Below are 15458 nucleotides of genomic sequence, written 5' to 3'. Positions count from 1 at the left end.
GCCCACCTTTCAGTGAGAGAAAAAGCCCCCTGTCACTTTAATAAGTTGCTCCTTGTGGTGGAGAAGTGAAGGGATGCTAAAAACAGAAAGGAGGAGACTGAATCAGGCTTATATAGATAGAGCTAAAGAGACAAGCCAAATCCCCATATTCCACCACTGCCTTTCCAAGCATCAGAGCCGGTTGCTAGGCAACACAGGCTCAGCACCGGCGGGTACTTCTGCTGCCTCACATGTGATAAAGACACGGCACTAACAGGGACAGGGACATGGACAAGTTTCAGTTCTGCAGGATCGCCAAAATAAATTAGACACAGCTTGGATTCTGGAGGTTCATTAAAGTATAAATAACACAGAAAAAAAAATAATAATCTGTCTCACTTTCTCTAAATAAAAGAGTCGTACACAGCAATAACTGCAGACAGGAGACACAGACAGCAAATAGAGACAGGAGGCATGGGCTACAGACATGGACAGGAGACATGGGCTGCAGCCATGAACTGTATACATGGACTATAGACATTGTCACGAGACATGGAAAGTAGAAATAGACAGGACACATGGACGGAAGACATGGACTGCGGACATGGATAGTAGACATGGATTACAGACATGGACAGAAGACATTGGCAGGGAGAAATGGTATGTAGACATTGACAAGAGACATGGATAGAAGACATTGATAGTAGATATAGACAGGGGACATGGACAGGAGACATAAACAGTAAGCAAGGAGACATAAACCGTAGGCGAGGAGACATGAACAGTAGGCAAGGAGATATGAACAGTAGGTGAGAAGACATGGACAGGAGACATGGACTGTAGATGAGGAGACATGGACAAAAGACATGGACATGAGACATGAAGAGTAGACGAGGAGACATGGACAGGAGACATGGACAGTAGGTGAGGAGACATGGACAGTAGACATGGACAAGAGACATGGACGAAAGACATGGACATGAGACATGAACAGTAGATGAGGAGACATGGACTGTAGATGAGGAGACATGGACAAAAGACATGGACATGAGAAATGAACAGTAGATGAGGAGACATTGACAGGAGACATGGATAGTAGGTGAGGAGACATGAAACGTAGACATGGACAAGAGACATGGACAAAAGACATGGACATGACACATGAAACGTAGACAAGGAGACATGGACAGTAGGTGAGGAAACATAGATAGTGGACATGGACAAGAGACATGGACATGAGACATGAACAGTAGATGAGGAGACATGGACAGTAGACATGGACAAGAGACATGGACTATAGACATGAACAGAAGGCAAGGAGAAATGAACAGTAGGTGAGGAAACATGAACAGTAGGTGAGGACACATGGACAGTAGGCGAGGAGACATGGACAGGAGACATGGACAGTAGACATGGACTATAGACATGAACAGAAGGCAAGGAGAAATAAACAGTATGTGAGGTGATATGAACAGTAGTCAAGGAGACATGGACAGTAGACATGGACAGGAGACATGATCAGTAGACTTGGACATAAGACATGGACAGAAGAGACTTGGATAGAAGACGTAGACAGTAGGCAAGGAGACATGAACAGCAGGAGAGGAGACATGGGCAGGATACACAAGCCATAGACAAATTCACTATATGCAGTATTCTTTAAACCGTAAACAAAGCAGCCAATCAGATCAGAGCTTGTTTACATATAAAGAATTAGAATTATTTAAGCACTGATAAAATAACTGTTTGTAATTCTGCCTTAATGAGCCTTAGTTGATCTGAAATTAATCTATTAATGTGATTGACAGCGATTAAAGTACAATACTGGTAATCACAGGTATTATTAGAGAGATTAATATAGAGATACTGGATGTTTGAACATTGCTGTGAGGAGGATTTGGTTGCATTAAGCCTCCAGTCTGTGTGGTGGAGGTTCTGCTTCCTGTGCTGATCTGTTTCTGCATCTCTGTGATTAACTGTGTTTGGTAGCAGAGAGAGATGATGTGTATCTCTGGGTGGGATCAGCGGGTTCCTATAAAACTGCACTGAATTATAAACGTTAAAGAGAGGGAGAGAAATCATCTGAAGTGCTGGTGCTTCACTGGGTTTATACTGGAGAGCAGCAAACTTCACTAGCAGAATTTATCATTAACAGCTCCTCACCAGAGCCCACTAGATCTTTTGAGCTGTAGAAACATCATCTCAGTCTGTGCTGGTTAAGAACCTCGGTCAGTACACAGCAGGATTAGACTTCTTCTGAGGGAGGGATCTGTACCTACTGAGATTTAATGTGCTTTCATCTTTTCATTTAAGCATGAACTAGCTTCTAAGTTTTTTGTCATTCAGCACAAGCTAACACTAATGTGTTGTAAACACTAAGTGTAAACATGGGGTGTGGCCAGCAACAGCTTATTTGCATAAAAGTGACAGAGCCCTTAAACGGCTCATTCTGAAAAGGGACTAAAACTGATAAGAATGAGTTGGTGTTGGTGAAATCTAAATATTTATGTGTGTGAGTGATTTTTTGTAAAAACCTTTATAAACATGTTTTGTATAGAACATAGACCTGCTCAAATCTGTGTAAAAAATATGTGTATAGTGATATAATATGTGTATATTTCAGTGATTTTTTTTTATGATATACAGTATTTTGAGAGTATGTTCTTAAAATTGACAACATACTACTGCAATAAAATAAATGTTACAAAGTTTTAATTAGTATACACATTCAATGTATTTTCCTAATATCTGTCTATTTTCTAAACACCCATAAGATTTAGTGTGTGCATTCAAACTGCAAACATAAAAAAAAACATATATTTTACACTACATAGCCAAGCAAATATTATTTTTACTTTTGGCATGGTTCGTTTGCACTCTCTTGGCCCTATCGTGCACCCTGTGCAAGGCGCGTCACAACATTCGTTGCTATCATACACCTCGTCAACAGTCTATTTTCACACCTTGCAACTGCACTGTTAAAATAGCGTCAGAGTTTAGGAATAAATCTACACTGATGGGTGTGGTGGTCTGGAAGTGAGGTGTGTTCAGGTAAATTTCTGGTGTGGCAGAAAATACAGGAGCGCCACTGACTGATTAAAACCCTGACAACAGTCAACAGTCAGCCACCCAATCCTATTTTAATCTTCACAGTGTGAACGAGCAGATCAGTATTCTCTGCTGAGACGCACAAAAGCACCACGCTGTTAAGATACAAACTCACCAAAGTCAGAGCTCACCTGCTTCTTAAAGGGAATGACGAGAAACACTGATTTATTTCTGGTTTATTTCACTTTACGCCCCAAATTAACCACAGCCATGATTTATTAAGAGAATTAGTACACGGCGTATTTGTTACGCCCTTTCGATACCAAAGACACACAAAACGCCCTAAATCCAGCTGCTTAATATGCAATTGATCAGTGCGCTATAGATCTCCAAAATAGGGTCATTTTTGTGGTTTGTTTGCACTATTGGTGCAATTCGTTTCGGCAGGTGTGAAGTCAGTTTTGGGTTTGGTTCCAAACCAACTTCGGAGGGGTTCTGTTTATGGTAAGAATGTGATCTGACCTCGACCCAATTACCAAATATAATCTCTTTGTTTTAGCTAATTGGCTGTTCAGGTGCAGTTTAATCTGATCTATTACCCAGATAATAATTACTACAGCTTTATCTAAGCTAAGCTGTTAACACACTGTGCAGCGTTCACTGCTTGTGGCTGCGTAACACCATGTTTCAAAGCACAGCTGCTAATTTTCAACGTTTAGCGTTAATGCAGCTTCACACTGCAAATATATAAATGCTGGTCTGGAACACAGGACCCTCTTCCTGTATTTACTTTCTTTCTCACATTCTCCTTTTGACCAATCAGATGAGACAACGCGGTCGTAGTGATGGGAGATTTTCGATTATATTTAATTTCAATATATATATATATATATAAATATATATGCTTTATCCCAACAGGTGTTTGTGTAGAAAGTGCTGGAAAAGTGCTCACGGTAAGACCGATAAACACTTTAGAAATGAGTAGCGTTTTTGGATATAACATAAAACATCTGTATGTAAAATCGCGATTACTCCATTTTAAAAGTCGCATTAAAAATGTAATTCAAATTAGCCGAATTAATCACCAAATTAATCAAATGAGTTAACACCACTAGGCTGTCACATGTTTGGGCACATTGTGGTGCGTTTAGTTTTGTGCCTGTGTGAAAACAAACCAAACCGAGGGAGAAACTGATTGAAAAACTGGTGTAAAAAAAACACAATTTCACAGAATTTCGACTTAAACAGAGCAGAGGTCTGTGATTGAGGGGCTGAGCAGGTGAACACGACACACATGCAATTCATCACAGCTCTATAATTTATAGCCTGAGATGGCAAACAGACCGACGCTACAAACGACCGCTCTACATCACTCTGAGTGGAAAAATACATCACGCGCCGTTATCAGGCTGCTGCGCTAACCGTGCGGCCTGAATACGCATGTTTATATATGCTCAGCAGTAAAACCAGCGCCGCACGCTCACATTACACGCATCAGAGAGAGCGAGAGAGCACACGTGAGAGAGAGAGAGAGAGAGAGAGAAATATACAGAAATACAAAGTGTCAGCACCTCCCCCTATCTGCAGTAAGCGGTACTGCAGGCAGGCGCTGTTATGCAGATGCCTCTTCGCTGTGCACTCCTATAATCTTTTATTCATTGGCTGCTCATTCACAGCGCTGCAGTCCTGCCAAAACAACCTGTGTGTATCAGCACGTGTGTGTGTGTGTGTGTGTGTGTTGCAGCTGGTGCAAACACAGCGTCTCCTCCCGGGCTCGCAGTCAGAGAGTCAGCGCTGAGCCGCAGCACAGAGCACCCGAGCGCCGAAAGTGACTCACAGTTCACAGTGACTTCTGCACCAGCGCCCGGCGTCCTCATCCTTTAGCCCAGACACTGCTCCATCTGCTCCCGCTGCATATAACACTGGCACCCTCCCAGACCCCTCCATAACCATTCTCAACCTCAGCTAACTTCCATAACATTAAACAGCATTCAAATACCCTCCCACAGCCTTCATAACAGTAAAAATCCATCCACAACTTTCCCACAGAATCTACCTTTTACATCCTTCCAGAAAGCCAAGATAACCTTTCACAGCTTTCCATAACTTTCCAAAAAGCCTAAACTACCTTCCAAAACCTTCCAGAAGCACAATACCTTTCACAGCCTTCTATAACCTTCCACAAAACCTTCAACAACCTTCCGCAGTCTTCCAAAAAGCCTATCCTACCTTTTAAAACCTTTCAGAAAGCCAAAATAACCTTCAACAGCCTTCAATGACCTTCCAAAACGGCCAAACTACCTTCCATACCCTTCCACAGCCTTCCAAAAAGCATAAACTACCTTCCAAAGCCACAAGGACAAAACAACCTTTCACAGCCTTTCATAACCCTCCAAAAAGCCTAAACTACCTTTCATACCCGTCCACAGCTTAAAATAAAACAAAACTTTTTTCCAAAACCTTTTACAGCATTTCACAGCCTTCCAAAAAGCCTAAACTACTTTTGACAGTCTTACAAACAGCCTAAACTTTCTTCCACAAACTTTCCCAGCCTTCCAATTGCCAAAATAACCTTCTACAGCCTTCGACTTCCTTCCATGGACTTTTAAAATATTGAAACTACTCAAACTTATACAGCATTTCACGGCCTTCCACAAAGACAAAACTACCTTCCACAATAATTCACAGCTTTCCAAAAAATCTAAAATACTTTCCAAAACCTTTCATAATGCTAAAACAACCTTCCACAGCCTTTTAAGGTCTTCTACAGCCATCCAAAACCTTTCATGGCCATTTGCAACATCTAAACTACCTTAATCAATCTTTCACAGCCTTCTAAAAAATCAAAACTACCTTCCAAAACCTTCCACAACCTTCCATAATGCTAAAGCCTAAACAACCTTCAACAGCCTTTCACAAGCTTCTAAAATGCTGAAACAACCTTCCACAGCCTTCGACTGCCTTCCACAACCATTTAAGGCCGTCTAAAGCCATCCAAAACATTTCATGGCCATTTGCAATGTCAAAACTACTTCAATCAAACTACAGCATTCCACATCCTTCCACAAAGACAAAACTACCTTTCATAATCTTTCACAGCCTTCCGAAAAATCAAAATTATCTTCCAAAAACCTTTCACAGCCTTCCAAAAAGCCTAAACTACCTTCCATAACCTTCCAAAAAGCCTAAACTACCTTCCATAACCTTCCAAAAAGCCTAAACTACCTTCCATAACCCTCCAAAAAGCCTAAACTACCTTCCATAACCTTCCAAAAAGCCTAAACTACCTTCCATAACCTTCCAAAAAGCCTAAACTACCTTCCATAACGCCTAAACTACCTTCCATAACCCTCAAAAAAGCCTAAACTACCTTCCATAACCTTCCAAAAAGCCTAAACTACCTTCCACAGCCTTCCATAAAACCTAAACTACCTTCCATAACCCTCCAAAAAGCCTAAACTACCTTCCATAACCTTCCAAAAAGCCTAAACTACCTTCCACAGCCTTCCAAAAAGCCTAAACTACCTTCCACAGCCTTCCAAAAAGCCTAAACTACCTTCCATAACCCTCCAAAAAGCCTAAACTACCTTCCATAACCTTCCAAAAAGCATAAACTACCTTCTATAACCTTCCAAAAAGCATAAACTACCTTCCATAACCTTCCAAAAACCCTAAACTACCTTCCACAGCCTTCCAAAAAGCCTAAACTACCTTCCACAGCCTTCCAAAAAGCCTAAACTACCTTCCACAGCCTTCCAAAAACCCTAAACTACCTTCCACAGCCTTCCAAAAACCCTAAACTACCTTCCACAGCCTTCCAAAAAGCCTAAACTACCTTCCACAGCCTTCCAAAAAGCCTAAACTACCTTCCACAGCCTTCCAAAAAGCCTAAACTACCTTCCACAGCCTTCCAAAATATCTTCTAAAGTGCTGAAACAACTTTCCACAGCCTTCGACAGAATTTCATAAAGACAAAATTACCATCCTCAACCTTCTACAGCGTTCCACAGCCTTCAACAAAGTCAAAACTACTTTCCAACGTTTTACAGCCTTTCACAACACTAAACAACCTCCCACTACCTGAAGAATGAAGAATCCCAATTCACTCATTTGTAGCATTTCTAGTCTCACTAGTGCACTGATGTAATATGAAGTTAAAAACAAAACAACACATTTTAGATCAAATATACTGACATAAAACCTATAAAACAAAGTATATTTTCACTTGAATGGACCTTTGGTAATAGATATTATTAAGACACTTTAATATGAGTGCAACAATGTAATAAATATGTATAATTGTATACACATATATAATATGTATATGTATAAGCTCTGGAAGAGAGCACTAAAAATTGATGAGTTTCTTCATTTTTACCAAATTGAAAACCTCTGGAATATAATCAAGAGGAAGATGGATGATCACAAACCATCAAACCACCAAACTGAACTGCTTGAATTTTTGCACCAGGAGTAAAGCAGCATAAAGTTATCCAAAAGCAGTGTGTAAGACTGGTGGAGGAGAACATGATGCCAAGATGCATGAAAACTGTGATTAAAAACAGGATTATTCCACCAAATACTGATTTCTTTATGAATATGAACTTGTTTTCTTTGTATTATTTGAGGTCTGAAAGCTCTGCATCTTTTTTGTTATTTCAGCCATTTCTCATTTTCTGCAAATAAATGCTCTAAATAACAATATATTTATTTGGAATTTGGGAGAAATGTTGTCTGTAGTTTATAGAATAAAACAAAAATGTTCATTTTACTCAAACATAAATCTATAAATAGCAAAATCAGAGAAACTGATTCAGAAGCTAAAGTGCTCTCTTAATTTTTTACAGATCTGTAAATATCCAGTAATATCTGGTAGTGTTTGTGGATTCTGGCTATAATTAGTCGGCGTCAGTCACTCAGGCGTCTCTCGGAGCTCTGAACCGAGCCGTGATCACACCGCGTCCTGCCGAGGACTCGGGGGACGAGGAGCCGGCCGGCGTCCACGGCGAGAGAGCGGCGTCCCCGCACCGCCGCCCCGCTGAGCAATTAGCCCATAATTACATCAGCACAAGCTGCACGCTGTTTACACGTTTAAAAGCTCAATCTGTAGAGCTCAGCGTCTCAGCGGCTCGTCCCCTCGCTCCGGGTTCTCCACTAGAACCGGCTTTCCTCTCGCCGCAGATAAGCCCACCCTGATCTGCACTGCTGAGGGATTTCTGAGGCTCAAGCAGCGGCAGCCTCACAGCTAAATGAAGCGCACAGCAATCCCGGCTAATTACTGCACCTAACAGAGGGGTGGAGTAAAGGGTTCTACCGCCCCCTCCCGCTGCTTTCATCTATATGGTAACTGATTCAATACAAACCCCAACAATTACAGAACCAGTCAAAAAACTAGAGACACGCCTTAAATTCTGTGTTTTTTCATTATTTAAAATGATTTCATACAAAAGTATGAAAGTGTTAAACAAACTCTCATCTTAAATCTCACTGACGTCTCATCTTAAATCTCACTGACGTCTCATTTCATTTAAATCACAACTCTTCTTCACACCTCATCTCTTACTCACTACTCAACTTGTTTCTCACATATCTCATACCTCACTCACATCGCATCTTGTATCTCACTCAAATTTCATCTTGTATCTCACTCATGTCTCATCTTGCATCTCACTTCTCATCTCATTCACATCACAACTCTTAACCACATCTCAACTTGTATCTCACTCACATCTCATCTTGTATCTCACTCACATCTCATCCTAAATCTCACTCACATCTCATCCTAAATCTCACCCACTTCTCATCTCACTCACATCACAACTTCCCCTCACATCTCATATCCCACTGATGTCTCATCCCTCTCTCTCTTTTTCTCCTCACTCAGGTCTCACCTTGTATCTCTCATACCTCCCATACATCTCATCTTGTATCTCGTACCTCACTCACATCCCATCTTGTCTCACTCATGTCCCATCATGTATCTCATATCACACATCTCAGCTTAAATCTTACTCACTTCGCATCTCACTCACATCACAACCCATCCTCACATCTCATCTTGTATCTCACTCACATCTCACCTTGCATTTCACTCACATCTCAACTTGCATTTCACTCACATCTCACCTTGCATTTCACTCACATCTCAACTTGCATTTCACTCACATCTCATCTTGAATCACACTCACATCTCATCTTGTATCTCACTCACTTCTCATTTCACTCAGATTACAACCCTTCCACACAATCATTTCTCGCTCACTTCTCAACTTGTATCTCACTTCTTATCTCTCTCAAAACACAACTCTTCCTTGTATCTCACTCAGGTCTCATCTTGTACCTCAGTCACATCTTAAATCTCACTCACTTCACATCACAACTTCCCCTCAAATCTCGAAACTCTCCCTCACGTCTCATCTCTCATTGACGTCTCATCTATCTCTCTCGTGTCATTTTAAACAATAAGCTGTTCAGAGCTCTGGGACATACTGACGCTTTTTTAGGACTATAGAGAGTTTTATAACCCGCGAACCATACACACCCAGACATGCCTTCTCGAAAAGAGTGTGTGTGTGTGTGTGTGTGTGTGTGTGTATGTGAGAAGTGTTTGACATTTTCCCGCGTGAGCAGGACAGGATTTGGAGATCTCCCCCTGCCTCCTGTTTCTCTTTCATTAGCAGTGTCAACAGTTTGGGGGAGGAAATCTGACATGACATTTATAATCAAACTCAGCCGCCAGCTAAATTTACCACTTACTTTATATATAAACATCTCCTACATCTCTCTCTCTCTCACACACACTCTCTCTCTGTATCCATCACACACTTTCTATCTCCTTCATCTCCCTCTTCTCCTTCTATTTTATCTCCCTCATCCCTCTTTCGTTCCATATCAATCAGCAGTACTCAGAACTTCCCCCTGTTTCTCCTACATAATAGATTTTTAATAAAAGTTCATTAAAGAAATCTCCACTGCTCTCCATCCACCCGTCTCTCTCTCTTTCTCCACCCGTCTCTCTCTCTCTCTCTCTCTCTCTCTCTCCGGCTCTCCGGCTCTCCGAGCAGCGTAAACACATCAGAGCTAAATTCAGAGAGAGCACCCTGAAGATACAGCGTCTCTAAGCAAATGTCACTGCACTCCCCGAGACGCTATGATTTCTCTGAATCCAGGGAAATCAGTGGAGCTGTCACAACCAGCTCAAATTAAGCCTCTAAACGGAGGCCAGGGACATCCACACGCCCAAACGCCCAAAACCCAGAACCCAGAGCCCAGAGCACTGCCTGCACCACCATCCAAACCCCCACCTGCTGTACGAGAGTTCAGGATAAACTGTACACAGCTTCCAGAACTGTACAGATACCTACATCTAACCAGTATAAAGATTAACCATATTTAATTTCCAGCGACTAGCCCCAGAAAAGGGGGACTAATCGATTTTGAGGGGTATTGTTCAGGTCTCCAGAGGCACAGCACCCCAGATAAGTGACCTGAAGCCAAGTGCCAAGTGACCTGAAAATGACCACTCAAGTGAGATAAAAAGTACCTCCAAAATGGCAAGGAAAAAGTTCCAGCCAACTGACCTGGAGGGTCCACATCAATGGCTCAAGAGGTTCACTGCCCAAGTGATTTGATGGAGACTCAATCAGTGACTCAAAATGTGTTAAAGGTGCACAGTCCAAGTGACATGATAGACACCACCCAAGTGACCTGAATAGTACCAGCTGAATGACCTGAAAAGTCCCACCCAAGTAACAAGAAAAGTCCCACCAAATTGACCTGAAAGGTTCCAACCAAGTGGCCTCAAAGGTTCTACTCAAGTGACAAGAAAAGTTCATCCCAAGTGACCTGAAAGGTTTCATCTAATTGACCTGAAAAGTTCACCACAGGAGACATGAAAAATTCCACCCAAGCAACCTGAAAAGTTTAACCCCAAGTGGCCTAAAAAGTACCAGCCAAGTGACCTGGAAGGTCCACATCAGTGACTCAATAGGTACACCACCCACATGACCTAAAAAGTCTCACCCAAGTGACATTAAATGTCTCATCCAAGTGACCTGAAAAGTAGCGGTGGTCAACTGAAAAGACTCAAAAAGTGCTAGAGGTGCACCACCCAAGTGACGTGAAAAGTACCACCCAGTTGAAGTGACTCGAGAGGTGCACCACCCATGTGACATGATGGGCAACACCCAAGTGACCGGAAAAGTACCAGCCAAGTGACCTGGAGGATCCACATCAGTGACTCGAGAGGTGCACCACTCAGGTGATTTGATGGGCACCACCCAAGTGACCGGAAAAGTACCAGTCAAGTGACCTGGAAGATGTGATTTGATGGACACCATCCGAGTGACCTGGAGGATCCACATCAGTGACTCAAGAGGTGCACCACCCAGGTGATTTGATGGGCACCACCCAAGAGACCTGGAAAGTACCACCTAACTGACGTGGAGGGTCCAAATCACTAACTCAAAAGGTGCACCACCCAAGTGACTTAAAAAGTACCCAACAAGTGAGCTGAAAAAAGTGACATGCCAAGTACCAGGCAAGTGACGTAGAGGGTTCCACATCTGTGACTCAAGAGGTGCTAAAGATGCTCCATATGTAATTTCCAGGGACTAGTTTATACACCATACATTTACTGAGCACAGACTGAATATTGTCTCCCAGATAATGGCTTTGTTTAAGGGTCCAGCAGTTACAGCCAGCCAAACCCGGGTATGACCTGGTACTCTAACTGTCCGGCATTTCCCACTGATATTGATCCAGTACCAACACCAGAACTTTACTGGTGCCACATCTATTTATTTATAACAGCAAGAAAACATCAATATAAACAATTCATTCCTTTCTGCTTCTGTCTGGATGCTTTTTCTGTTTTTCAGAAGAGAGAAATTCACAGCACAGTGTCCAGAAGACCCAGTTCTGTGTCTGACAGGACTTTCGGGTCCTGTTGTTCTCTTATTTCAATTTAACCGTCCAATCAGACGGAAGCACTCCAGCCTAAAACAGCCTCTACATAAAACATGAGCATCTCTCTCTCTCTCTCTTTCTCTCTGTAATTCAATAGTAATTCATTTATGAGTGTCAGTTTCTATTCTTCGAAAAAAACATCATCTAACTTGTTGTGACAGAACTGCAGGTCAGTAGATCTGGGGTCTTGGGTTCAAATCCCTATCTGAGTGGAGTTGTAGTAGCAGTCTGCATGCCTTGATGTGTCAATCTGTCTGCTCTGGACTCTTACTCTCACAATAAGAACTCTAATTCCCAGCATGCACCGACACCAGACTTTCCTGACTCTGAGAATCACGTGACGCTACAGCGTTCTCGCTCCCCCAGCTTTTGATTGCTTACACCTGGTCTGTTTTCCTATGGAATTGCCCGTGTATGACCCTGATTCACTCGGGTATGTTGTTTCCTATTACTGCCTTCCCATTACTGACCCTGCCTGTCCCTAAATACCCCTGTATGCCTATTCCCCTTGTTAATGGCCAGCATGAAAAGGTGCTTATCTTTATACACCTGTAGCCATGAAAGTGATCTGAACACCTGAATACAATGATTTGGATGGATAAGTGAATATGTTTGGTAATAAAGTATATTTGTTAGTTTAGTATAGTCACTACTAGGGCTGAACGATTTTGGAAAAGAATCTAATTGCAATTTTTTATCTATAAATTGCGATTGCGATTTAAAATGCGATTTTTTAATGTCTTCTCAAGTATTTTTCAACAAACAGAAGCAATAAATCAATTTGTTTAATAATAAACAATGTCCGATTTATTTAAAGCACAGATAACAATAAAGCAAACAAATCTATGCTTTTCCTTTTCACCATTTGTATTTTTTTTTTAATAGAAAATAAATATATAAATAGCTTTTCCTTTTCACCATTTTTTAATAGAAAAAATAGATATAAAAAAATAAACTTACTGCTCTCCAGCTAGTAACATCATAAAAAAATAAAGTGCAAAAAACATAAAGAGAATCTGCTTTAACCAACTCGTTATTTTCTGTATTTGAAGATGCAGCACTGGTCGTTGGCATTTTAGCCTTGCAAATACCATACGAGGCTTTGTGAGTTTTTTTTTAGGGCGTTTTCACACCTGTAGTTGGTTTCTCTGGTCTGAATCAGTTAATGAGTTTGTTTACCTGGAGCGCTTTCTCGCTCTGTTCGGTATAGGCATAAATGTAAACGCACCAAAATGTGCATCAATAAACCACGCGAGCAGCCTGTGTCCTCTGATTGGTCAGAGCTGTCTGACACGGGAGTACGTTAAATATAAATATACGAAAAAAGTAAATACAGCGAGAAGATTTTGTGTTTCTACGCGCAGCGCAGAGTCACGCGGCTGTGAGCGGTGAATACAGCGCAGACGGCGCGAGCATGGAGACAGTGTTTGTTCACAGCTGTGGTAATTAACGTTATCCACCTCCTCTAGCTGGTCTCGGTTCGGTTCTTTTGATCCGCACCCGAGTGCGATTACTGTTTTCACACCTGCTCAATCGAACCGCACTAAAGTTACAAACGGACCAGAGTTCGATTTAACCAGACCAAACAGTGCTGGTGTGAAAGTGCGCTGTGTTGACTTCACTTCTCCACCTCCCTGCCTCCTGCTCGGGTTTGCTCCGCTCGTCCTCGGCTCGGCTCGTTCCCAAGTCATGTGACCAGTCAAATCGCAGCCTGTGCGGTTAGAGAATCTCGTTTTAAAATATCGCGAGATAATCGCAAATGCAATTAATCGTTCAGCCCTAGTCACTACATACAGTTTTATATAAATTAAAGGAAACTACCTTCCACTCTTAACTGCAAAATACATACTGCACATATCCTGTTTGGCAAAAAATTCAAATGTGAAAAGAAAGTAAAAAGAAACAAAAGTGACTCTTTTGTTAGAAATATTTTTCCTGTACTTTGTAGCTGAAGTCTACCTCGTTCAAGATGGTCACCTTCATTTTTTCTCCTCATAATTTCAATATCAGACATAGTATCGCACTTTTTTTGCACTTAAAATACTTACATTTTCCCAAAAATCATCAGTGTGTCTTATAATCTGGTTCTCCTTATGTATGAACTCTACCAGTCAGGTATTATGGAGCAGTAAAGCCACTCCACTGAAGTACAGCGTTGTTATAAGGATGAGTTTTCAGTAAAGTTTCTCCAGCACTAAGGCTTGGTGCAGCAGTATTAGCATTAGCTGCTAACCACAGCGCTAACTCTTTCACCATTCAGAGTTGAGTATACTGGACTGTAGTCTGTGTGTTTGCCATATTAAAACAAGCTACGAGGGACAAACCGCTAGCTAATATCACCCTGGCTTACCGGAACAGTCAGGGTTCCTCAGTCTAGCGCTATCATGTGGCATTTACTAGCACACTAAGCTAATGCTGCTGCACCCAGCCTAAGTGCTGGAGAAACTTGACTAAAAACTCATTCTTAGACAAAATATTGTAAATCTAAGCTTACTGTACATAAATTAAAGCGCTTTAATCACCCAAATAAACAGTTTTCAGGATAGAAATTTGTGTAGATTTACAACATGGTGACACCCTTGTTCCTTACTAGTGTCACTTAAAATGCGCCCTATAATGTTTTTGATTGGGGTTCCTTCTACAGTCCAAAAACATGAAGATCAGATAAATCAGATACTCCAGGTGTGTTTGAGTGTGAATATGAGTATAACATGAGTATGCACAGAAATTCATTTACATATGCATTTACATATTGGTCAGAGCCTCAGTGCTGGATGCAGTCCTTCAGGTAGATGGTGGTGGTTTCCGGTTAAGAGTATGCTGTATGTGATTGGCTGCCACTTCTCACCAGTGTGTGTGTGTGTGTGTGGATGAGTGCTGAGTGTACAGTAAATGGTTGTGTGTAAATGTAAATTTTAAAGCATCTTCGGAAAGTGTCTAGCTTCTATGGGATGTGGCAAAAGTCATGGCACACTATAATTGTCAGCATGCGGGATATGCTAAAATAGTGAAAATTAAAATGATAGAATTTTCCTTTCTATAGAGAAGAGGCCTCTTTTTAGTGCCGCCTCAGATGCTTCAGTGCTGTAGCAGTCCTTCAGGTGGACGGTGGTTTCCGGTTGAGAGTATGCTGTATTTGACTGGCTGCCACTTCTCACCAGTGTGTGTGTGTGTGTGTGTGTGTGTGTGTGTGTGTGTGTGTGTGTGTGTGGATGAGTGCAGAGTGTAAATGGTTGTGTGTAAATGTGATTTTAAAGCATCCTTAGAAAGCGTCTAGCTTCTATGGGATATGGCAAAAGTCACGGGACACTGTACTTGTAGCATGCTAGGTATGCTAAAATATTGAAAACTGATAGAGTTTCCCTTTCTATGAAGAAGAGGCCTCTTTTTAGTGCTGTAGCAGTCCTCCAGGTGGACAGTGGTTTCCGGTTAAGAGTATGCTGTGCGTGATTGGCTGCCACTTC

At 41.7% G+C, this 15458-nt stretch overlaps 2 protein-coding genes across 3 annotated transcripts in view; both read right to left on the bottom strand.

Moving 5' to 3' along the window:
• eva1bb (eva-1 homolog Bb (C. elegans)) overlaps window positions 1-15458 on the bottom strand; it is a 519072-nt gene that overhangs the window by 10115 nt on the left and 493499 nt on the right. The gene's annotated exons all lie outside the window — the stretch shown is intronic.
• The window catches only part of LOC125788965 (trafficking protein particle complex subunit 9-like), a 294345-nt gene that overhangs the window by 37367 nt on the left and 241520 nt on the right, over window positions 1-15458 (bottom strand). The window lies entirely within an intron of this gene.

This window comes from Astyanax mexicanus, unplaced genomic scaffold, assembly GCF_023375975.1.
Source record: "Astyanax mexicanus isolate ESR-SI-001 unplaced genomic scaffold, AstMex3_surface scaffold_31, whole genome shotgun sequence".
In the NCBI taxonomy this organism is placed as follows: domain Eukaryota; kingdom Metazoa; phylum Chordata; class Actinopteri; order Characiformes; family Acestrorhamphidae; genus Astyanax; species Astyanax mexicanus.
The sequence above is the reverse complement of the archived record's forward strand: the minus strand, read 5'-3'. Positions and strand labels throughout refer to the sequence as shown.